Consider the following 7,227-nt stretch of genomic DNA (forward strand, 5'->3'; position numbering starts at 1 on the left):
GGATGGGATGGGATGGGATGGGATGGGATGGGATGGGATGGGATGGGATGGGATGGGGGCCGGCAGCATGACACCTCCCCAGAGAGGTCCTACCATGCCAGAAATGTTACCGGAGGGAGCAGGAGGGGCTCATCCTCCTCATCCTGCCCTTGTTCACTGGGAGCCTCCCTGCTTCGCTCCCTGACTTGGAAGGCCAGATGGGAGGACATCGCTGACAGACACACTGTCCCGGCCAGCTGTGGGTGTCCTGGTTGAGCTCGGGGCTCACGGCACCGAGCAGGGACCCCACTCCAGGGCTGCCCGAACAGCAGCGTGGGCAGCAGGTGCAGGGAGGGGATTCTGCCCCTCTGCTCCGCTCAGCCTGGATGGTGCACCCAGCCGAGAACCCCGCACGGGCAGGCCGTGAACCTGCCGCAGTGAGCCCCGAGGAGGCGGCGGGGCTGGAACGAGGTGATCTTTACGGTCCCTTCCAGCACAAACCATTCTGATCCTGTGATTCTGTGACCCCTCTCCGCGCCAGGGCACCACCGGGAGAGTCCCGGGGGCCACGTCGGAGGGCATCGGGCAGCAGGAGCCCCTCGGGGGCACAGGGACACCCGAGTCCCGGCGGACCCAAACCCTCCCGGGAGGCGAGACGGGGCCGGGCAGCGGGAGGAGGAGACTCCGGCGGCGCCCGGGAGCCGCTCGGAGAATGTCCCCGTCACACGCCCCCTTCTCCTCCTCCTCCTCCTCCTCCTCCTCGTCCTGCCGCAGCCGCGGGCCGGGCAGAGGCGCCGTGAGGAGCATGGGGAGCTGCTGGCTGCGCCTCGCCGCGCTGCTCGCCCTGGGCGCCCGGGCCAGCCTGGAGTACGAGGGTGAGGAAGGGGAGGAAGGGGCGGCGGGGCCGGGAGCGGGGCCGGGCCGGGGGGGCGGGAGCGCCGCGGTGTCCGCGGCAGCCTGAGGGGCCGGGGCCCCGTCCTGCTCGCTCGCTGCCGGCCCGCAGCGCTTTGTATCTCACTCTGTGTCCGGTCCAGTCCCGTCAGGCGCGGATGGAGCCGCGTCCTGGGTGTGGAGAGCCGGGTTTTAACTGGAATGGGTGCCAGGAAAGCTTCCAGCCGTGCCGGGTTTGAGCACTGCCGGGGCGGGCTGGCGGCAGCCCCCGGCTCCTTCTCACATCTGGCGCTCGGAGAGAGGAGGTGACACCCGCTCAAAGCTGCTGAACAAGAGAGGCTCTGTGCTGTCCCTAAGTGTAAAGTCAAAGTGCGATGGGCCAGCCCTGCCTCAGCAGTTTTTGGTGCCCGAGTGAGACTGCATGCAGCAAGGTAGTATCAGTTTTTAATATGAAAAATGAATGGGTGAGTCTGCCTGGTTTCTTAGGCAGCTAGTAAATTAAAAAATGCATGCTGATGCTATTTCACTTCTAATTGTTTGCATTTCCTGTAGAAAAATTTGAAATGAGCTCAAATCTAGGTTCCATTTCCATGCAAAAGGAAAGGGGTATGTGGTTTCTGCCTGTTCTAAAGCAGGTGTGTCTTGTCTGGTTAAACACTTCTGATTTGGCAGAAACAGCAAGCAAAGCAGTGTACACTGGCATGCCCTGGTTGTGGTTTAACAGGTGTAGTCCGTGAGAATTTGTGGTCAGAACAGAGCCTTTCATGTAAGTGGGTATGGATTCAAACTGAGGTGTGTTACTGGCGTGGAAGGGAGGGTTGCAGTGAACACGCGAGAAAGGTGCTGGTGATACCCATTTATTCTTTCCTGGAGCTATCCCTGCCTAATATGTAGTTCTGTCCATGGAGGGGTGTAAAGGGGCATAGTGGTGGTATTTGTGAGTTGAGGTTTAGCGTTCCTTATTTTTGTTGGCAGGTTGCAAGTGGCTTCTTTCCAAGATGAAAGATGTTGGAACACACGTTTATGCTCTTTCTTTACCAAACACTAAAGTATTGGACACATCAGTTGCTAAATCAACAAAGACCACAGAAGTTCCTGTCCTGGCATTTCTCTGAGGATTATTGTACTGCCAAATTCTCTTTATTTTCTTAGGAAGATGAGTGAATGCTTTAGTTTGCGGTTCATGTGAATGTCAGTCTTCAAGTAGTTTACAGAGGATGCTAATATCCTATCCTCTGTTTTCCTAAAGGACAAATGTAACCTCTCTATTCTCAAATGTCTTAAGTTTTGCATGTAATCTTCAAGTTGGCTGCACAAAAGCCTGCTTGTTTCGTCTTTCACTCATTTGAAAGTCCAATTTCCTCCTTATGCTTAGTGTCAAAGGCTCCAAAGAGCTTAAATCTCAGCAACTGTAATTGTAAACCCTAATATTAAGTGAATGTTTCATGTTACTTTTCTTCTGTTTATTTTTAGTAGAGAAATGTGGTATTCTTTCAGATCTTTATTCCCAGTATGAAATCTAGTGAAACTGTTAATAGGTTTTTCTCTAATGGTACTGTGTTGGTATATAACCATGCACACTAGGTACAGAATGCCATTATGTAAACTAAAATGGACTTAAAAAAATCTCCTCAGCACGTGTGTGTGTGGGGCCCTCTTGATTTTACAGACACAAGCTTATTGAACCCTTACCAAGATGTTGACACTTTGTAGGCAAAGCCAAGCAGCCTGTTTGGATTCATGCAAAATGCTTGTAATTCAATAGCAGATTGTTCTTTAAATATCAGAAATAGTGTAATCAGCTCTTGAACTCATAATTTGGTAACACTGAAGTTTCTGGTGTAGGAAAGTTGTGTTCCACAATTCCAAAGACTATGTTAAACACCACACTAAATAGGTGTGATTTTCATGCCCTAAGAATTCTGCTATCAATTTTTTGATGGCAGGCAAGTAGAAATCAAGCCAGTATTCCACCTGGAAAATTGTAATTGAACTAATTATCTGCTCAGCATAAGAAAGAAAACTGAAAAATATCCAAATAATTAAAATTCTTAAAATACTTAAAAGCCTTTGAAGCAGCAGCTGTTTTAACTGTATTTTCAAGTTTTGAAAGGATGCTGTGGATTCTTATGTTGGTACATTCAAAGCTAATAAGGCACTGACAAAATCTCTCTAGTGGCACTACTCAGAGGAAAGTCTGTTTTCTCTTCAAAAACCGTTTAGAGATGCAGCTTTTGGAAGTTAAAACAAGTGTAAAACCTTTTCCCTAAGGGCTGAAGAGGGAAATGTGCCCTTGGAGCTCTTCAGTGACTTTCTGTGGTGTTGGGGAGGGTACAGCTGTCCATATGTACATATATATGAGGATCACTTGTTCAGTATTTGGGGGGTGTGAAGGTGAAATCAAGTGGCACTGTGTGATGTAAGGCTGTGGTAGTTGTGTCTTACACTACTGGTAGATGAAAAGAAAAGCTTGTCTATGATAGAATGAATGGGATCTGTGCATTGGAACAGGGTACTGGTGTGAAGGGGCCATGAGCCTTGAGAGAGGTGTCACTAAAATCACTTGAGAACCATGTAATATTATGGAACTATTTTCAAAAGCTGTATGAGATTGAATTAAAAAAACCCAATATATACATAAGCACGATATGCTTATAACCGATGTATATTCTGGATTAAATATGAGTAGATGGAAGTCAGGTTGTGGAAATGGTAGTTCTCAAAGCTGTGCGCTAGGTCAAGAGTTCATCTGTGAGTGAGACTGCTGAGTGCCTCAGCCCTTCAGAGAGAGGCAGTTCTCACCCAGTAGTGTTTATACAATAAATAGACAAAGGATAGGAGGACAAAACTGAAGGAAGAGAGTATTTAAGATTGCTTAAAGTCAAATGGCAGGCTTAAAAAAAACCTGGAATCACAATGATTTGATTCCTACTCCATCAGACCAAGCTGCAGAATGGTCCAGAAGCAATCTCCAGGGCCCTGAGCAGCTGGTGCTCTGCCAAGGGTGGGGCCTGTTGTGTCAGTTGCGAGTTCTTTTGTTGTGGTTTTCTTCTAAACACAGTTTGCTGGCTGCCTTGCCAGTTCTGGGTGACAATTTGTATGTACCAGACCCAGTGTGGAGCTGCGGGTGCTGCTCATGACCTGTGTTGTGTGCTGGCCAAACACAGCACAAAACCCAGCATGGGAATGAAGAGTCTAAGGAAAGGTGTCCTGGTCCACAGCAGGCAGCTTGATCAGCTTTAAGATCCCTTCCAATCCAAGCCATTCTATGATCCTGTGATGTCTGGATAGATGCATATGAATAAGATATGTCGTGTTAATATCAATCAATAATGTTAACTCATCTCCTGACGCTGCTTTCATATATTCCTGTGTGAAGTGGAGCGTTTTCATGAACTGTAGTAATTCCCTACTGAAAACTCCTTGCACTTTAATAAGCATTACCAAAGCAGTACATTTCTTCCTGAGTGGTTTTTAAATAATCAGGTCATTGCCTCCTCTCTGCTCAGCCTGCTCACTCTTCAGGAGCACCTGGGGGCTTCAGTGCAACTGAAATCTCCAGGGTGAGATCACATAAACAGAGAGTGAAATGAAGGATGTTTCAATGAGTTGGTGAACTGGCCTTTCTCTCAAAGTGAAATACACCTTGCCAGAAAGCACAGACAAATTAACTGCATTTAATGTCCTGGGTAGCCAAGTCTGGGCAAGCACTGGAGGTGGTACAGGAGGTGCCATAGAAGCATCAATGACAATTTTTTTCATGTCTGTAAATTGCTGTACCCTTATTTTGGTCCACTGCAGCAGTAAGTCTGTCATGACAAAGGTTTGCCAAACATCTACAGTGTAAAAGCTTGCACTTGAGATAGCCATCAGTATGTGTCCTGCCTTCCCCTGGCTGAGCATCCCTGGCTGTGAGGTAACAGGGTGGTTTCCAAGGGATCACAGCCTCTGGGGGAAGGGGAGCCTGCTAGTGAGCAAAATCAGGACATGATTCACATGAATTTTTCTTGGATGTTCTCCTGTGCCCTCTTGTGCTCTCTGAATGTGAAATAAGCACTGAGGGTGGGTCCCATCTTGCTGCTCTGGATGGTGCTGTCTCTTCCAGCCTTCTGCATATCTCACTGCCTCCTTTTGGCTGTTGAGCATTGGCTCAGTATTTGGGAAGAGCTGCCATCCCCTCCTGGCAGCGTGCAGGGCAAATTACAGGCTGGGAGAGGGAAACACCTCCAGCCATGGCAGAGTGCTGAACTTCTGGCAGCCTGTGCAGCTCAAGCTGGGGGTGGCTGGACATTTTTGGCAAAGGTTTTTGCCATTTGAGCAAATAGTTTGTATAACTTCATGCTTTTTTGCTTGCTCAGTGAAAATATGTCTTCAGCTAAGGACAGATGATATCTGTGGGGTTCAGGTGGGCTGCTCTAAAAGACCCAAGTTTTGCTGCCTGATGCATAGACCCTGAAAAACAAAGAATGCTTGAGATTTTGTGTATCTGGGGTTGTTCTTGTGGGACACTAGCAGGTCATTATGAGCTGTTTTTGAGGAAAGAAAAGAGGACCCACAACTGAAACATGCAGGATGTGTGTCATAAAGATTCTTGATTGCATTCATTTGTTTGAAACTGGTGAGTAAATATCTCTATATGGGTGTATACATCTTTGATTTGTATAGTCTTTGATTTGTGATGTGCTGCTGTGTCCTTCAGGGAGACACAGAAGAAACTTCAGCAGCTTTGCAGTAAGATATAAAACATTAAATTTTATGTTAGTGCTATCACTTGCTTCAGATCTTGCAGTAGATAAAAAAATGCATGTGTGAGAGTACTGCACATGTGAAGATTGGATGATTTAGAAGTTTTATAAGTTAATCTTGTTTTGAAGTTTCTGAAATCACCGTGGTGTTGATACGGAAGGAAACTCTTTCCTGTTGTCCAAAATTTAAAATTTGTCACAACTCTGAATAGACACATGTCCTTATAATTTGAGCAGCGTGATTGAAGACATCTGATTTTTTTCTTCCCTACTTCTCGCCCTCTTCCTGTTCTTTTGAGGAAACGCCATTGTTATTTAGGGTGCTGGATTTAGATGTGTTGCACACACATGCACTAAGAATAGCACTGCAGTTTGGAAACAGTGCTGCATTCAGGCTTTGGCAGCCATGCCACCTTGTGCTGCCTGCTTTACCCAAAGCCTGCACTTAACCAGCTTGGGCTGGCAACATGATTCAGTCAGCAAAGTCTGTCTCCTTTTAGGCTGTGTCAAGAGAGTTTTAACCTGCCAGGGTCTGTGGTCCATCCTGGTGTTCTTCAGAGGTTTTTTGTCAGACTTCCTGATGCTGACTGGCCAGATGGGGGAAGATGCTGCTCCCAGCTCCTGCCTCAGTTAAATTGTGAGCCTGTGCCTGTTGAAGTTTTCTTTGCAGTTGTCAACTCAAATATAACGACTCAGTAGGAGTCTGCCTGTCTTGAGTCCATCCATTGTGGCTTTCTAGTTACACTGTGTGATTTGTTAGTGAAAGAGCCCAAAATTAACATGCCTCTGTACAGCTATTCCTGAAGATTAAAATCATTGGCTTGCATTCCCTGTTCTGAACTGCCCAGGGACAGATACCAGAAACATTGCACCTGAGTTGGATGTTGTAGTGAAATGTGTTAATAAGAAAACCATCCCAACAAAAAATATAAAGGTCTTTCCCATACTTGTCTGGGAAAGGAGTGGATGTGAGTGCCCTGTGCTGAAAGCAGGTACCTTTCCTATTACTGTAGTAAGAAAAAAACCAGATGACTTGCTGAAGTCACCTGAACAGGTGACTTGTTTCCTGTGAAGGCATCTGACTGGTAGTTTGCTTCAGCTTTGCAGCACTCATTTCTTTTTAGTCACATTAAAACAGTTGGTTGGCCTGTGTCTGCATCCTCTTTGTAATACGGTTTGAGCAGAGAGCTTTGACTGAAAACATTCATTCAGCTGCAGTTATTGCCATTGCACCATGTCAAGTAATACCATGTGTGTGTATTTAGTTATGGAAATGCTACAGGTGGCTTTTGTGTCTCTTTGGAGCTGAAATGGGGTGACCTGGACCTGGTTGTGGCTCTGGGCATTCCTGTGTGCTCTTCTGGCTGTCTTTCCATTGCTCTCCTTACTGCTTCAGTTAAAGCTTCTGGGTGTGCATCCATTTTGGTGGGTGTCTGGAACAATATTTTGGGTTTCTTGTTGGTACTTGACATTTATTATAATGAGGTAGGAAATACATGTCTGGGAGGAACAGGAGATAACCATAACTGGAAACTTACTTTGACTTAGAGTTTAGGGAAATTTCCAGTCAAATACATCAAATCCTGAGTGTTTCTTTAATAAGGGAAGGCAG

This window comes from Molothrus ater, chromosome 2 (assembly GCF_012460135.2).
Source record: "Molothrus ater isolate BHLD 08-10-18 breed brown headed cowbird chromosome 2, BPBGC_Mater_1.1, whole genome shotgun sequence".
NCBI classification, from domain to species: Eukaryota; Metazoa; Chordata; class Aves; order Passeriformes; family Icteridae; genus Molothrus; species Molothrus ater.